The following is a 19,105-nucleotide window of genomic DNA, read 5'->3' on the forward strand; positions in this document are numbered from 1 at the left end:
GGGACACTGACCCTCAGCCCACTCTCCTACCCCCGACCCCGGGGGACACTGATCCTCAGCCCCCTCTCTCACCCCCGACCCGCGGGGACACCCACCCTCAGCCCCCTCGAGAAACCTCGACCCCAGGGACACTGACCCTCAGTCCCCTCTCCTACCCCCGACCCCCGGGGACACTGACCCTCAGCCCACTCTCCGAGACCCAACCATCTGGACACTGACCCTCAGCCCCCTCACCAACTCCCGACCCCCGGGGACACTGAACTTCAACCCCCTCTCCTACCCCCGACCCCCGGGGGACACTCACCCTCAGCCGCCTCTCCTACACCTGACCCTCGGTACACTGACCCTCAGCCCCCTCACCTACCCCCGGGGGACACTGACCCTCAGCTCTCTCTCTCACCCCCAACCCCCGGGGGACACTCACGCTCAGCCCCCTCTCCTACCCCCGACCCTCGGGACACTCACCCTCAGCCCCCTCTCCTACCCACGGGGGACACTCACACTCAGCCCCCTCTCCTGCCCCCGACCCCCGGGGACACTGACCCTCAGACCCCTCTCCTACCCCAGACCCCTGGGACACTGACCCTCAGCCCCCTCTCCTACCCACGGGGGACACTGACCCTCAGCCCCCTCTCCTACACCTGACCCTCGGGACACTCACCCTCAGCCCCCTCTCCTACCCCCGACCCCCGGGGACACTGACCCTCAGCCCATTCTCCTACCCCCGACCCCCGGGGACACCCACCGTCAGCCCCCTCGACTACCCCGACCCCCGGGACACTGACCCTCAGTCCCGTCTCCTACCCCCGACCCCCGGGGACACTGACCCTCAGCCCTCTCTCCGAGACCCAACCCTCTGGACACTGACTCTCAGCACCCTCACCAACTCCCGACCCCCGGGGACACTCACCCTCGGCCCCCTCTCTCACCCCCGACCCCTGGGGGACACTCACGCTCAGCCCCCTCTCCTGCCCCCGACCCCCGGGACACTGACCCTCAGCCCCCTCTCCTACCCCCGTGAGACACTGACCCTCAGCCCCCTCTCCAACACCCGACCCTCGGGACACTCACCCTCAGCCCCCTCTCCTACCCACGGGGGACACTGACCCTCAGCCTCCTCTCCTACACCCAACCCGCGGGACACTCACCCTCAGCCACCTCTCCTAACCACGGGGACACTGACACGCAGCCCCCTCTCCTACCCCCGACCCCCGGGGACACGGACCCTCAGCACCCTCTCCTACCCCAGACCCCCGGGACACTGACCATCAGCCCCCTCTCCTACCCCCGACCCCCGGGGACACTGACCCTCAGCCCCCTCTCCTACCCCTGGGGGACACTGACCCTCAGCACACTCTCCTACCCCCGACCTCCGGGGACACTGAACCTCAGCCCCCTCTCCTATCCCCGGGGGACACTGACCCTCAGCCCCCTCTCCTACCCCCGACCCCCGGGGACACTGACCCTCAGCCCCCTCTCCTAACCCCGACCCCCGGGACACTGACCCTCAGCCCCCTCTCATACCGCCGAACCCGAGGGACACTCACCCTCAGACCCCGCTCTCACCCCCGACCCCCGGGACACTGACCCTCAGCCCCCTCTCCTATCCCGACCCCGGGGGACACCCTCAGCCCCCTCTCCTAACCCCGACCCCCGGGGGACACTGACCCTCAGACCCCTCTCTCACCCCCGACCCCCGGGACACTGACCCTCAGCCCACTCTCCTATCCCGACCCCGGGGGACACCCTCAGCCCACTCTCCTTCCACCGACCCCCGGGGGACACTGACCTTCAGCGCCCTCTCCTACCCCCGGGTAACTGACCCTCAGCACCCTCTCCTACCCCCGACCCCCGGGACACTGACCCTCAGCCCCCTCTCTGACCCCCGGGGGACACTGACCCTCAGCCCCTTCTCCTACACCCGACCCTCGGGGGACACTGACCCTCAGCCCCCTCTCATACCTCCGGGGGACATTCACCCTCAGCCCCCTCTCCTACACATGACCCCCGGGGACACTGACCCTCAGGACCCTCTCCTACCCCCGACCCCCGGGTACACTGATCCTCAGCCCCCTCTCCTTCCCCCGACCCCTGGGACACTGACCCTCAGCCCCCTCTCCTACTCCCGACCCCCGGGGGACACTGACCCTCAGCCCCCTCTCCAACACCGACCCCCGGGGACACTGACCCTCAGCCCCCTCTCCTACCCCCGACTCCCGGGACACTGACCCTCAGCCCCCTCTCCTATCCCCGGGGACACTGACCCTCAGCCCCCTCTCCTACCCCCGACCCCCGGGGACATTGACCCTCAGCCACCTCTCCTACCCCCGACCACCGGGACACTGACCCTCAGCCCCCTCTCCTATCCCCGGGGACACTAACACTCAGCCCCCTCTCCTACCCCCGACCCCCGGGGGACACTGACTCTCAGCCCTCTCTCCTACCCCCGACCCCGGGGACACCCACCCTCAGCCCCCTCGACTACCGCCGACCCCCGGGACACTGACCCGCAGTCCCCTCTCATACCCCCGACCCCCGGGGGACACTCACCCTCAGCCCCCTCTCTCAACCCCGACACCCGGGGGACACTGACTCTCAGCCCACTCTCCTACCCCCGACCCCCGGGGGACACTGACTCTCAGCCCACTCTCCTATCCCCGACCCCCGGGGTACACTGATCCTCAGCCCCCTCTCTCACCCCCGACCCCCGCGGACACCCACCCTCAGCCCCCTCGACTAACCCCGACCCCCGGGACACTGACCCTCACTCCTCTCTCCTACTCCCGACCCCCGGGGAAACTGACCCTCAGCCCCCTCTCCGAGACCCAACCCTTTGGACACTGACCCTCAGTCCCCTCTCCAACCCCCGACCCCCGGGACACTGACGCTCAGCCCCCTCACCTACCCCCGGGGGACATCTGACCCTCAGCCCTCTCTCTCACCCCCGACCCCCGGGGGACACTCACCCTCGGCCCCCTCTCTCACCCCCGACCCCCGGGGGACACTCACGCTCAGCCCCCTCTCCTAACCCCGACCCCTTGGACATTGACCCTCAGCCCCCTCTCCTACCCCCGACCCCTGTGACACTGGCCCTCAGCACCCTCTCCTGCCCCCGACCCCTTGGACATTGACCCTCAGCCCCCTCTCCTACCCCAGACCCCCGGGGATACTGACCCTCAGCCCACTCTCCTATCCCCGGGGGACACTGACTCTCAGCCCTCTCTCCTACGCCCGAGCCTCGGGACACTCACCCTCAGCACCCTCTTCTAAGCACGGGGGACACTGACCCTCAGCCCCCTCTCCTACACCCGACCCCTGGAGGACACTGACCCTCATCCCCCTCTCCTACCCCCGGGGACACTGAACCTCAGCCCCCTCTCCTACCCCCGACCCCCGGGTTCACTGACCCTCAGCCCCCTCTCCTATCCCCGGGGACACTAACCCTCAGCCCCCTCTCCTACCCCCGACCCCCGGGAGACACACACGCTCAGCCCCATCTCCTACCCCATACCCCCGGGGGACACTCACCCTCAGTCCTCTCCCTACCCTCGTCCACGGGGGGACACTGACCCTCACACCCTCTCCGACTCCCGGGGGACACTGACCCTCAGCCCCCTCTCCTACACCCGACCCTCGGGGGACACTGACCCTCAGCCCCCTCTCCTTCCCCCGACCCCCGGGACACTGACCCTCAGCCCCCTCTCCTACCCACGGGGGACACTGACTCTCAGCCTCCTCTCCTACCCCCGACCCCCGGGGGACACGGACCCTCAGCACCCTCTCCAACACAGACCCCCGGGGACACTGACCCTTAGCCCCCTCTCCTACCCCCGACCCCCGGGTACACTGATCCTCAGCCCCCTCTCCTATCCCCGACTCCCGGGACACTGACCCTCAGCCCCATCTCCTATCCCCGGGGACACTAACCCTCAGCCCCCGCTCCTACCCCCGACCCCCGGGTACACTGATCCTCAGCCCCCTATCCTATCCCCGACTCCCGGGACACTGACCCTCAGCCCCCTCTCCTATCCCCGGGGATACTAACCCTCAGCCCCCTCTCCTGCCCCCGACCCCCGGGGGACACTGACACTCAGCCCCCTCTCCTACCCCCGACCCCCGGGGACACTGACCCTCAGCCCCCTATCCTACCCCCGGGGGACACTGACCCTCAGCCCCTATCCTACCCCCGGGGGACACTGACCCTCAGCCCCCCCTCCTACACCCGACCCTCGGGACACTCACCCTCAGCCCCCTCTCCTACCCACAGGGGACACTGACCCTCAGCCCCCTCTCCTACCCCCGACTTCCGGGGACACTGACCCTCAGCCACCTCTCCTACCCCCGACCCCCGGGACACTGAACCTCAGCCCCCTCTCCAAACCCCGGGGACACTAACACTCAGCCCCCTCTCCTACACCCGACCCCCGGGGGACACTGACTCTCAGCCCTCTCTCCTACCCCCGACCCCGGGGACACCCATCCTCAGACCCCTCGACTACCCCCGACCCCCGGGACACTGACCCTCAGTCCCCTCTCCTACGCCCGACCCCCGGGGACACTGACCCTCAGCCCACTCTCCGAGACCCAACCCTCTGGACACTGACCCTCAGCCGCCTCAGCAACTCCCGACCCCCGGGGACACTGATCCTCAGCCCCCTCTCTCACCCCCAACCCCCGGGGACACCCACCCTCAGCCCCCTCGACTAACCCCGACCCCCGGGACACTGACCCTCAGTCCCCTCTCCTACCCCCGACCCCCGGGGACACTGACCCTCAGCCCCCTCTCCGAGACCCAAACCTTTGGACACTGACCCTCAGTCCCCTCTCCTACCCCCGACCCCCGGGACACTGACGCTCAGCCCCCTCACCTACCCCCGGTGGACACTGACCCTCAGCCCTCTCTCTCACCCCCGATCCCCGGGGGTCATATAAACATAGAAACATAGAAAATAGGTGCAGGAGCAGGCCATTCAGCCCGTCTAGCCTGCACCGCCATTCAATGAGTTCATGGCTGAACATGAAACTTCAGTACCCCCTTCCTGCTTTCTCGCCATAACCCTTGATCCCCCGAGTAGTAAGGACTTCATCTAACTCCCTTTTGAATGTATTTAGTGAATTGGCCTCAACTACTTTCTGTGGTAGAGAATTCCACAGGTTCACCACTCTCTGGGTGAAGAAGTTTCTCCTCATCTCGGTCCTAAATGGCTTACCCCTTTTCCTCAGACTGACCCCTGGTTCTGGACTTCCCCAACATTGGGAACATTCTTTCTGCATCTAACCTGTCTAAATCCGTCAGAATTTTAAACGTTTCTATGAGGTCCCCTCTCATTCTTCTGAACTCTAGTGAATACAAGCCCAGTTGTTCCAATCTTTCTTGATAGGTCAGTCCCGCCATCCCGGGAATCAGTCTGGTGAACCTTCGCTGCACTCCCTCAATAGCAAGAATGTCCTTCCTCAAGTTAGGAGACCAAAACTGTACACAATACTCCAGGTGTGGCCTCACCAAGGCCCTGTACAACTGTAGCAACACCTCCCTGCCCCTGTATTCAAATCCGCTCGCTATGAAGGCCAACATGCCATTTGCTTTCTTAACCGCCTGCTGTACCTGCATGCTAACCTTCAATGACTGATGTACCATGACACCCAGGTCTCGTTGCACCTTCCCTTTTCCTAATCTGTCACCATTCAGATAATAGTCTGTCTCTCTGTTTTTACCACCAAAGTGGAAAACCTCACATTTATCCACATTATACTTCATCTGCCATGCATTTGCCCACTCACCTAACCTATTCAAGTCACTCTGCAGCCTAATAGCATCCTCCTCGCAGTTCACACTGCCACCCAACTTAGTATCATCCGCAAATTTGGAGATACTGCATTTAATCCCCTCGTCTAAATCATTAATGTACAAGGTAAACAGCTGGGGCCCCAGCACAGAACCTTGCGGCACTCCACTAGTCACTGCCTGCCATTCTGAAAAGTACCCGTTTACTCCTACTCTTTGCTTCCTGTCTGACAACCAGTTCTCAATCCACGTCAACACACTACCCCCAATCCCATGTGCTTTAACTTTGCACATTAATCTCTTGTGTGGGACCTTGTCGAAAGCCTTCTGAAAGTCAAAATATACCACATCAACTGGTTCTCCTTTGTCCACTTTACTGGAAACATCCTCAAAAATTCCAGAAGATTTGTCAAGCATGATTTCCCTTTCACAAATCCATGCTGACTTGGACCTATCATGTCACCATTTTCCAGATGCACTGTTATGACATCCTTAATAATTGATTCCATCATTTTACCCACTACTGAGGTCAGGCTGACCGGTCTATAATTCCCTGCTTTCTCTCTCCCTCCTTTTTTAAAAAGTGGGTTTACATTGGCTACCCTCCACTCCATAGGAACTGATCCAGAGTCAATGGAATGTTGGAAAATGACTGTCAATGCATCCGCTATTTCCAAGGCCACCTCCTTAAGTACTCTGGGATGCAGTCCATCAGGCCCTGGGGATTTATGGGCCTTCAATCCCATCAATTTCCCCAACACAATTTCCCGACTAATAAAGATTTCCCTCAGTTCCCCCTCCTTACTAGACCCTCTGACCCCTTTTATATCCGGAAGGTTGTTTGTATCCTCCTTAGTGAATACCGAACCAAAGTACTTGTTCAATTGGTCTGCCATTTCTTTGTTCCCCGTTATGACTTCCCCTGATTCTGACTGCAGGGGACCTACGTTTGTCTTCACCAACCTTTTTCTCTTTACATACCTATAGAAACTTTTGCAATCCGCCTTAATGTTCCCTGCAAGCTTCTTCTCGTACTCCATTTCCCCTGCTCTAATCAAACCCTTTGTCCTCCTCTGCTGAGTTCTAAATTTCTCCCAGTCCCCAGGTTCGCTGCTATTTCTGGCCAATTTGTATGCCACTTCCTTGGCTTTAATACTATCCCTGATTTCCCTAGATAGCCACGGTTGAGCCACCTTCCCTTTTTTATTTTTACGCCAGACAGGAATGTACAATTGTTGTAGTTCATCCATGCGGTCTCTAAATGTCTGCCATTGCCCATCCACAGTCAACCCCCTAAGTATCATTCGCCAATCTATCCTAGCCAATTCACGCCTCATACCTTCAAAGTTACCATTCTTTAAGTTCTGGACCATGGTCTCTGAAATTACTGTTTCATTCTCCATCCTAATGCAGAATTCCACCATATTATGGTCACTCTTCCCCAAGGGGCCTCGCACAATGAGATTGCTAATTAATCCTCTCTCATTACACAACACCCAGTCTAAGATGGCCTCCCCCCTAGTTGGTTCCTCAACATATTGGTCTAGAAAACCATCCCTTATGCACTCCAGGAAATCCTCCTCCACCGTATTGCTTCCAGTTTGGCTAGCCCAATCTATGTGCATATTAAAGTCACCCATTATAACTGCTACACCTTTATTGCATGCACCCCTAATTTCCTGTTTGATGCCCTCCCCAACATCCCTATTACTGTTTGGAGGTCTGTACACAACTCCTACTAACGTTTTTTGCCCTTTGGTGTTCTGCAACTCTACCCATATAGATTCCACATCATCCAAGCTAATGTCTTTCCTAACTATTGCATTAAACTCCTCTTTAACCAGCAATGCTACCCCATCTCCTTTTCCTTTTATTCTATCCTTCCTGAATGTTGAATACCCCTGAATGTTGAGTTCCCAGCCCTGATCATCCTGGAGCCACGTCTCCGTAATCCCAATCACATCATATTTGTTAACATCTATTTGCACAATTAATTCATCCACCTTATTGCGGATACTCCTTGCATTAAGACACAAAGCCTTCAGGCTTGTTTTATTAACACCCTTTGTCCTTTTAGAAGTTTGCTGTACAGTGGCCCTTTTTGTTCTTTGCCTTGGGTTTCTCTGCCCTCCACTTTTCCTCATCTCCTTTCTGTCTTTTGCTTTTGCCTCCTTTTTGTTTCCCTCTGTCTCCCTGCATTGGTTCCCATCCCCCTGCCATATTAGTTTAAATCCTCCCCAACAGCACTAGCAAACACTCCCCCTAGGACATCGGTTCCGGTCCTGCCCAGGTGCAGACCGTCCGGTTTGTACTGGTCCCACCTCCCCCAGAACCGGTCCCAATGCCCCAGGAATTTGAATCCCTCCCTGCTGCACCACTGCTCAAGCCACGTATTCATCTGCGCTTTCCTGCGATTCCTACTCTGACTATCACGTGGCACTGGTAGCAATCCCGAGATTACTACATTTGAGGTCCTACTTTTTAATTTAGCTCCTAGCTCCTTAAATTCGTTTCGTAGGACCTCATCCCTTTTTTTTACCTATGTCGTTGGTACCAATGTGCACCACGACAACTGGCTGTTCTCCCTCCCATTTCAGAATGTCCTGCACCCGCTCCGAGACATCCTTGACCCTTGCACCAGGGAGGCAACATACCATCCTGGAGTCTCGGTTGCGGCCGCAGAAACGCCTATCTATTCCCCTCACAATTGAATCCCCTATCACTATCGCTCTCCCACTCTTTTTCCTGCCCTCCTGTGCAGCAGAGCCAGCCACGGTGCCATGAACTTGGCTGCTGCTGCCCTCCCCTGATGAGTCATTCCCCTCAACAGTACTCAAAGCGGTGTATCTGTTTTGCAGGGGGATGACCACAGGGGACCCCTGCACTACCTTCCTTGCACTACTCTTCCTGCTGGTCTTCCATTCCCTATCTGGCTGTGGACCCTTTCCCTGCGGTAAGACCAACTCACTACACGTGATACTCACGTCATTCTCAGCATCGTGGATGCGCCAGAGTAAATCCACCCTCAGCTCCAATTCCGTAACGCGGACCGTCAGGAGCCGGAGGTGGACATACTTACCGCACACGTTGTCGTCAGGGACACCGGAAATGTCCCTGAGTTCCCACATGGTACAGGAGGAGCATAACACCCGACCGAGCTCTCCTGCCATGTCTTAACCCTTAGATATACTTAAACTGGTAATAACAATGTTAAAAGTTACTGACCAATATAAGAAGAAAAAGAAAAACTACTCACCAATCACCAGCCAATCACTTACCCCCTAGGCTGTGACGTCACCTTTGTATCTTTGCCTTCTCCCTGTAGCTGCACCGGCACGCCTCTCGCCGACCCCGGTCTCGCGCTGCTCCGAGCTCCCGCCTCCTCGACTGACTGCTCGAACTGCTCGACTCCCGCCGGCCTTTATCGGCCTCTCGCCGACCCCGGTCTCGCGCTGCTCCGAGCTCCCGCCTCCTTGACTGACTGAAGAAATTAAAGAGCAGGCATGGTCAGGGTATGGGCAGTGGGCCCAGGTAACTTTAAACTAGCAGTCAATTCATAACTAGAGCTAAAATGTACCCATTATTAGAGCCAGGGTAACATAAACAATGGCAGAGAGAAGATTGGAGGAGAACAGGCAAAGGATAGCCAAGGATAGAGTTGCACAGCAAAGGAGCTCTGTAGGGAACTGGCAGCCCAATAGTCATCTCAACAGAGGTCTATTCACCAAGGGAAGGGAATGAAGATAAGACAAACATACCTCTCTGAGGGACAGGGCTAGGATTTTCACAAGGGTTTAATGGAGGAATGCTTCTCCACTGTGATCGGGGCTCTGGATTATTCTTAATAGGTCTTGCTGTAGCTTTTCAGCTGCTCAATAACATTTTGGAGTCAGTGCAATTTTAACTGGGGGTTCAGTTTGATCAGCAGCTATTTGATTCAAGTTTATTGTAGATGAAAATAAAAGGAAAATGCATGTACAAAGTTCTTTTATTATGATGACCTATTTCTACACAGAAATGAATCACCCTTGAAGAATATAATCATAGCCCAACCCAATTCTCCTCTAAGCTATCCTATCCAAGGAGTTGAAGTACTGCCTCTACAGTCGATCATCATCCCAGGTTAGATTATCAATTTAATTTTCAGTAACGCAATGAACATTATTCATTTTATTGTTTCATTTCATATAAAACATAATCTCTTCCTCCAGGTTTAGGTGTGCATGCATCAAAAAGACAGGACTATATGGTATGTAAAATCTTACATTTCTCCTTTTCCTCCAAGTTTTTCCTCCCCTGTGGGCGCTGACTCCGACCGGGCTACTGTTCCTCAGCTACTGGTAGCTCTCCTGCACCTTATTGAAGGTGCCATTCTGTACATGCGAGTCCAGATGATGATTGCCAGCGGGATATTGAGTGTCAGCTTGGCTCTGTGGTTGCACTCTTACCTCGGAGTCAGGAGGTCGTGGGTTCCAGCCCCATTCCGGAATCTGAGTAGATAATCTAGGTTAATGTTTCAGTGCTGTGCTGATTGGTCGGAGGCACTGCCTTTTGGATGAGATGAGATTCTAGTCCTGTTAAGCCAGTCATTTTTCAGTGAAATAAAATTGAATTATTCAATAATTTGAATTCATCATATAAAATAGAGTAAGAAGTGGGAATTTAGTGCTAAAGAATTTAAAGTACACTATATTCGAAGTGTCACCAGCACTATTCACTTTTGTATTGCTGCCTGAACAGGCTAAATTGTTGGATTAATAGGTGATCCCAGTTTATCCTCAATGATTCGGCTTCATAATCCCAATGTGGGAGCAGAGAGCTTTAATGAGACAAGATGAGAAACCTCAATACATTCAGTACATAAATTACAGTCAAAACATTGGTCCAGAAATTGCGGTCGGAGTCTTGCTAGGGGCAGATGCCTCCGATCGCAATAATTTCTATGAAAGTACCCGATGATCCCGGAGGTTCAGCGCCTTGCGGTCCTGGGGCTCTGCGCGAAGGCCAGTGTAGAGGCCCACGTATCTCAGGATTGTACAGGTTTCATACGGATCTCTGGGATCATGTGGGTGGCCCAATCCATCAGAGTGGGGGATCCTCATTCATACTTGTAGTAATTCCATATGTACGGAGCTGCCATAAGTATGAATGGGAATACCCCCAAAAACACAAACACTGAAATTACATTTTAAAAACACATTACATATTTAAAATTAATTTAAATATTATTTTATTAAATCATTTATACAAAAATGTTTTTTTTAATTTTAAATGTTTTAACAGGGCTAAAAATAAACTTACCTTAATGGACAGGGTTTTTAATTTATAAATGAGTGGTAACATTTTACTTTTCTATTTTTTAAAACTCTTCCGCTGGTCAAAGCAGATCTTATGCCTGCTTTTACCAGCTTAAGAATTTGAAGGACATTCATTCGGCCTGCGGAGGCTTTTTTCCTTCGCAAGCGTGCGGTCTGTCAAAAGAGTGCCAGGTTTAGCTGCATGCGCTTCGCATGTGCCTAAACCCGCAACTTGAGGGTACCCCACGTCCCCCGTGCGCACTTCATACGTGCCCATGGGGAGTGCAAGTTCAGGCCCAATATCCCCTGTCCGGAGCTCCGGACAGCACCGCAGTTCGTTCCCAGTCCTCTCTTCAGTTCTTCTGCTGTGTTGAGTTCTGCTGGGCTGGTCAGCTCTTTTGGACTTCTTTATACATCTTTTGGGTTATTGAATCCTTTAACCCTATTACAGGATAAGCTGGGATGAGTCATTTCTGTAAGTTAGATAAGCCCGGTGTGAAGTTGTTCGCCACCAGTTCTCATAATACAATTAGTGGGCCTGTAATTACATCTGCGCCTACCTTTATCTATACTGCAGATTCTTACACAATTCTACACAATATTTTATGATATTTGTATGAGGTAAAATGATCTATTTTCTTCTTACATAGATTAAACTGAAAGTTACGCAAGGTGTATTTAATACAATTGCTACAGTCCCTGAGATGTGTTCAAAGGATTAGGCGAGAAAGAATTGACAGTGGCAAGCTCAAGTTTGGAACTCATCAATGCGATACTCAAATATGTTACTTACACAAGCAAAAGGTATCATATTAATACAGCTGATATAGGTAAGTGCAGCATGCCATGTTTTATTTTTTTATGTCGTTTTGAATTACCTTTCAACTCAACCTGAACATGAAATAAATCCCCTTTCTTGGTAGCTTATTCGAGATCTTCCTTCATGATGTAGACATTAAAAAGAAAAAGATTCTTAAATGTAGTTTTTGGCTCCCTACACCAGGAGACATTCCCATCGAATAAAATGAGAGCACTTCCCAGAACGCAAACTTGGTGTCCCTATTCCAACCCCATGTCTGCTCCACCAAGACTGTTTTATTCCAGCTCCATGAGATTGCCGGTCTCCACACCTGCCTCAGCTTAACTACTGCTGGAAACCCTTACCAAGCCATTGTTGCTAGACTTGACTACTCCAAAAGCTCTTCTGGCCAGATTCTCATCTTCCACCCTCCATAAACTTGAGCTCATTCAAAATACTGCTGCCCATATCCTAAGTTGCACTAAGTGCCCTTCTTCCATGAGCTGACCTACATTGACTCCCAGTCTCTCAATGCCTCGATTTTAAAATTCTCATCCTAGTTTTTGAATCTCTCCATGGCCTGGCCCTTCCCTATCTCTGTAACCCACTCCAGCCCTACAATTCTCCGTGATCTCTGCACTCCTCCAACTTTGGCCTCTTGCGCAACCTGATTTTAATTGCTCCACTATTGGTGACTTTGCTTTCACCTCTCTGGGCTCTAAGCTCTCGATTCTACTCCCTAAACTTTTGCAACTCTCTCACCTTCTTGAAGGCGCTCCTTTAAACCTACTTGTTTGGCCACATTTTTGGTCACCAGTCTTATAATCTCCTTATGTGCCTCGGTGTCATATTTTGTTTGTTAACGCTCCTGCGAAGCACCTTGGGAACTTTTACTATGTTAACGACGCTATATAAATGCAAGTTGTTGTTGTGATACATTTTGACCATAAAACTAGAGATTCAAGAGCGCTGTGAGGTTTCACTTTCTCAGCATTCTTTTTGTTTTCACTCCACACCCTTGGCGCAACACTGAATGTCCCCCTCCAGTGGGGAATCATGGGTGCAATCCCACATACCCTACTACTCTAATCCATCAAGTTGGAAAATCTGATTTAAAAGACAGTTCACATCAACTGGGACCAGCAAAGTCTTTCTTATTACAGCCTTTTCTTTGAGCTCCTCTACGAATGATCTAATGGGGGGATTGACCGGAACCAGCAGGATGGTTGTAATAATGGGTTTAACAATAAGAGTCCTCACTGCTTTTCACAAACAGAATTAAATATTGCGTCTATCCCATAAATGGCTTCAGCTATTTTTGGAAATAATCAGTCAGTGAAATTTCATAAATTTGCTGGACAGGAAATGTGTTGTACTTTACAAATTGTTCTTTTTATAAAGTGTCTTTTCAGTTTGAAGAACATACTGCTGTATTTCCAATCATTATCAGGCAGTCCCCAACGCCACGCTTATATGATCTCGGGCCAGGTAACTTCAGTTGGAATTTGGGTTACAAATCAGAGATTTGATCAGTACACTTGAATAAAATTTGTTTCTTCAACGAACTGAGATTTTTATTTTCCTTATTCCAGACAGTAACATCAATTCCTTGGTTACCATAACAACAAAGACGTTCTTAAGATATCATAAGCTTTGAATCATGATAGATAGCGTTCGGAGATTTTACCCAAACATGACAATAATCATTGCAGATGACAGTGACATTATTGAAAAAATTGAAGGACCACATATCGAGCATTACACAATGCCATTCGCAAAAGTACAGTAAAGATTCCAGTACTCAATTTATGTACTATACAGGCTTTAAACCAACATTCGTGGGGGAATCTAGAACTAGGGGGCATTGTTTCAGAATAAGGGGTCGCCCATTTAAAACGGAAATGAGGAGGAATTTCCTCTCTCAGAGAGTCGTGAATCTTTGAAATTCTCTGCCCCAGAGAGCTGTGGAGGCTGGGTCATTGAATATATTTAAGGTGGAGATAGACAGCTTTTTGAACGATAGGGGTGTCAAGGGTTATGGGGAGTGGGAAGGGAAGTGGACTTGAGGCCAGGATAAGATCAGCCATGGTCTTATTGAATGGCAGAGCAGGCTCGATGGGCCAAATGGCCTAATCCTGCACCTATTTCTTATGCTCTATGTTTTTTTTAGATTTCAAAGCACAATTAGGTAAATTGGATTGATATGGTATCATTACTGCTTTCTAGCCTTTGTAACCCACGTACTGTCAATCTCAATGTTGACAGTTCCAATGTAGTCTGAAAATATTATGCAAAAACAAAATCCGGGATCATGTAATTTTCGAAAAATATGTTTGCCTGGTTTTGATTTAAGAAGAGTTCATATTCCTGTGGCATTAAGGTGCATTGTGTATTTTCTCTATTATTTATTGTCTCCTTACTGTCGAAGCTCCTTCAGGTGAATTGTCGTCTTTCTACTTTGTTCTCTGTTAGCCTGACATCGGTAGTGGGTAAAATGATGGAATCAATTATTAAGGATTTCATAGCAGTGCATTTGGAAAGAGGTGACATGATAGGTCCAAGTCAGCATGGATTTGTGAAAGGGAAATCATGCTTGACAAATCTTCTGGAATTTTTTGAGGATGTTTCCAGTAGAGTGGATAAGGGAGAACCAGTTGATGTGGTATATTTGGACTTTCAGAAGGCGTTCGACAAGGTCCCACACAAGAGATTGATGTGCAAAGTTAGAGCACATGGGATTGGGGGTAGTGTACTGACAAGGATTGAGAACTGGTTGTCAGACAGGAAGCAAAGAGTAGGAGTAAATGGGTACTTTTCAGAATGGCAGGCAGTGACTAGTGGGGTACCGCAAGGTTCTGTGCTGGGGCCCCAGCTGTTTACACTGTACATTAATGATTTAGATGAGGGGATTAAATGTAGTATCTCCAAATTTGCGGATGACACTAAGTTGGGTGGCAGTGTGAGCTGCGAGGAGGATGCTGTGAGGCTGCAGAGCGACTTGGATAGGTTAGGTGAGTGGGCAAATGCATGGCAGATGAAGTATAATGTGGATAAATGTGAGGTTATCCACTTTGGTGGTAAAAACAGAGAGACAGACTATTATCTGAATGGTGACAGATTAGGAAAAGGGGAGGTGCAAAGAGACCTGGGTGTCATGGTACATCAGTCATTGAAGGTTGGCATGCAGGTGCAGCAGGCGGTTAAGAAAGCAAATGGCATGTTGGCCTTCATAGCAAGGGGATTTGAGTACAGGGGCAGGGAGGTGTTGCTACAGTTGTACAGGGCATTGGGGAGGCCACACCTGGAGTATTGTGTACAGTTTTGGTCTCCTAACCTGAGGAAGGACATTCTTGCTATTGAGGGAGTGCAGCGAAGGTTCACCAGACTGATTCCCTGGATGGCGGGACTGACCTATCAAGAAAGACTGGATCAACTGGGCTTGTATTCACTGGAGTTCAGAAGAATGAGAGGGGACCTCATAGAAACATATAAAATTCTGACGGGGTTAGACAGGTTAGATGCAGGAAGAATGTTCCCAATGTTGGGGAAGTCCAGAACCAGGGGTCACAGTCTAAGGATAAGGGGTAAGCCATTTAGGACCGAGATGCGGAGGAACTTCTTCACCCAGAGAGTGGTGAACCTGTGGAATTCTCTACCACAGAAAGTTGTTGAGGCCAATTCACTAAATATATTCAAAAAGGAGTTAGATGAGGTCCTTACTGCTAGGGGGATCAAGGGGTATGGCGAGAAAGCAGGAATGGGGTACTGAAGTTGAATGTTCAGCCATGAACTCATTGAATGGCGGTGCAGGCTAGAAGGGCCGAATGGCCTACTCCTGCACCTATTTTCTATGTTTCTATGTTTCTATATAACTCATATGTCAGGTTTCCCTTCCAGTCCACATTTTGGACAGCGTCCTTTAGAAGTAAAGATTGAGAGATGTACAAGCCTTTTAGTTGAATCAAAGGAACGGGAGGGAACGAGGGAGGAAGAAAACACTAGGAAACAAAGTAATCTTTCTGCCATTGCTCTCATGTGACTTTAAATAGGCATGATCATTGGTGTAACATTATTGAGACCAAACCAATTTCAAAGAAACCAAATTGTCCACACTTACTGATCTTGAACATCTTGGAATTTTTTTCTTCTCAGGGATGGTTTGCTGGAAGAAACTTGGCAGCTTCTCAGGTCACAACTAAATACATGCTTTGGGTGGATGACGATTTTTTATTCACAAAAGAAACAAAATTGGAAAAGCTAGTAGATGTAATGGAAAACACAAACTTGGATGTGGTAAGTATGGAACTGAAGAAAAGTGGAGACGTTTGTTTCAGATACTTCAATCTGTTGAATATTCCAGTTTGAAACATTCCCCAAATGAATCTTCACTTGCATAGAAGATACAGCTATTGATGTTATGTTCAACTAATGGAGAAGCAACAAAAATGATTTGCAGCTATTAACTTGTAGTGCGAAGTCATTCCTAGAATAATCTGTGAAAATAATTTTATAGCGTGGTGTCTGTATTGCATGATGCTAAATCAATTCAAAGTCGGATTATGATTCATTTCAATGGAACCAACTCATCATCTCGATTTAGAAAACAGCTGACTGAAGCTGCCTGAATTCTCCATCAGCTGTTCGCACTGTTAACAACTACGGCAGTCGAAAAGTGGAGACTTTAGGCAGCTTCGATCAGCTGTTCATGCAGTATGTTATCAGATTAACGGGGTGGACAGCACTCAGCTCCTCAGATTTGCCTCGAAAATTGGAGGTGTTAGCGCTGGCCGTTATGGCCCATTTTGGTGAAATAAATGGCGGCCGCCTCTCTTCTGGCGGGTTCCACAGTGGCCGCCATTTTCAGCAGGTCGGCAATGCTACCAAGACCTGCAGCCTCAGAGTAGGGTAACTACCTTCTAACTAGCTCTTAACTATGTCAATTGGCTCGCCTACCGCTTGATGTCGGGTCTGTGAAGCGCAGGCAAACCTGGCATTTGGGAAACTGACACAGAGGCGGGTTCACACCGAGATCTCAACCCGCTGTCAATCTTTATATTTTGATAGCGGATCCACCTCCAAACCCACCCTCTGAGCGCTGGCAAAATCCCAGCCTGGGTGTGCAATGCTTGCCTGATGCCCGATCTACCATTTTCGCGTTTGCTGCTCCAATTGTCAGCCTGTGTTAATTACGAACAGTTGACCAAGCGTTCACAAGCAGCAAAGAGCCTGCAAGAGCATGATTTAAAGTGATCATCAGCAACAACTTGCAGCTAGCATGCTTTTCCAACTTGACTGGCTTTGTAGAACTTTCTATAAATCTTGCAGCTTTCTAAACTTGTTTCAAGTTCCTAAGGTGACAGGGCGTGTTGGTGCAAGTGGAGAATGCCTTCATTCTTCTTTAAATCCATTTGCTTACACCACTTGTGCGCAGTCATGGGGGCTCTACTTGCAGTCCCCCTCACGTTCGAGTATCTTCAGAAGACGGAACGGAGGCAGCAAAGAGGAGAAGAAGCGCACAGAAGGAGAAGGAGGAGGGCAAGGAGAGCTCTCAACAGGAGGCCTTACCCACCCAAGTTTTTCAGAGAGCACTTCTCTTATCTCACTGAAGCGAGGAGCAGTGTATTTAGAAGTTCTGCTTCACCAAGGAGGTGGTCACATAAGTCTGCCTGCTTCTGCAACCAGACCTGCAGCCTCAGAGTAGGGTGATCACGGCTCTTTCAGTGGCCCTCAATTTCTTCACCAGCTGATCCTTCCAGTCTAAAGCAGGAGATATAGCTAACATCGCCCAGTTCGCCATCGATCACTGCATCCGGGAGGTCACAGAGGCTCTCTACACCTGGAGAAGGGACTATATTGTCTTCTCTGAACAAAGAGAAGCAGGATAAGCGTGCATGTGGCTTTGCTAGGATAGCGGTCTTCCCCATGGTGCAGGACGCTATCGACTGCACCCGCGTGGTTTTGCGGGCTCCGTATGCCAATCCTGAGATCTTCCATAACTGCAAAGGCCACCACTCACTTAATGTGTAGTTGTTGTGCGACCACACCCAGCACATGCTGATGATCAATGCTAGCTATCCCGGCTGCAATCATGATGCCTTCATCCTGTGATAATCTAGTGTGGCAGAAATCTTACAGTCATCATATCAACCAGTGGGTGGCTGCTCGGAGACAAGGGCTATCTGCTCTACACCTGGCTGAAGAATCCCCTCTGCAGCCCCATCACTCATACCCAGCACTCTTACAATCAGAGCCATGCTGCCACCAGGAACATTATCATGCAGACCACTGGGCTGCTGAAGCAATGGTTCTGCTGCCTTGACCACTCGGGAGGAGCCCTCCAGTACTTGCGGGAGCCGGCGTCCCATTTCATGGTGATCTGCTGCATGATTCACAATTTGGCTATCATGAGGGCACAGCAGGGATTGCAGGACCACCTCAGGAGGAGGAGGAGGAGGGAGAGGAGGAGGAGCAAGAAGAAGATAAGGAGGATGAGGAGGAAGGGTGGAGGCGGGCAGCTGTCCGTGAACACCTCAATGAATGGAACACCGGATCCCAATTGCTCACCACATCCCCATTATACCAGCCCTCTGTTTCGGAGCATCATAGCATCCTCCTGGGCACAAAGCTGAAAGGAGAGCCTCCACAAAACAAACATTTCAAACAAACTGAATAAATTTACATTCAATTTACAGTACAGTCCCTTCGTAACTGTCCTTCAGCGCCCTTTCCTGCTCCCACAGTGGCTGCGGCATGGGTGGTGGAAGGCTGCGGAGTTTCCATGGGGAAGACTGCAGATGGCCATGCAGGACACCATCGACCAGCTGTGGACCTAGAAGGCCCAGCTGTAAACTGCACCACCACATCATGGACGGCAGAAGTCTGGGCTGGCTGAATGACAGGCAGCAGCAAGAGTAATGTGGCAGTTGTGGAAGTAGGTCAATCTGAAAGAGGACAGCAGGTTCCTGCTCCACAGACCCACTGCTAATCCCCCAGGGCGGCGCCTCAGCATTCTTAGCAATCTATTGGAGTGGTGAAAAGCAAGATAACCATGCATACACCATCAGCAGCTTGTAAGTAGGAAGAGATTCTTGGATAAGGAGTAAGTTGAAACACCTGTTAACTCATCCTTTTTCGGTGTGGAAGCAAGTCATCCTCGTTTTGTGGGACCGCCTATGATGATGATGATGATGGATACATTAACGTCCCAACAGCTCATTGACTGCA

General features: G+C 51.2%; 1 pseudogene; it reads left to right on the forward strand.

Moving 5' to 3' along the window:
• The window catches only part of LOC139241619 (beta-1,4 N-acetylgalactosaminyltransferase 1-like), a 59,721-nt pseudogene extending 41,007 nt beyond the window's left edge, over window positions 1–18,714 (forward strand).
• The last annotated feature ends 391 nt before the right edge of the window (window positions 18,715–19,105 follow it).

This window comes from Pristiophorus japonicus, unplaced genomic scaffold (genome assembly GCF_044704955.1).
Source record: "Pristiophorus japonicus isolate sPriJap1 unplaced genomic scaffold, sPriJap1.hap1 HAP1_SCAFFOLD_112, whole genome shotgun sequence".
Lineage (NCBI taxonomy): Eukaryota > Metazoa > Chordata > Chondrichthyes > Pristiophoridae > Pristiophorus > Pristiophorus japonicus.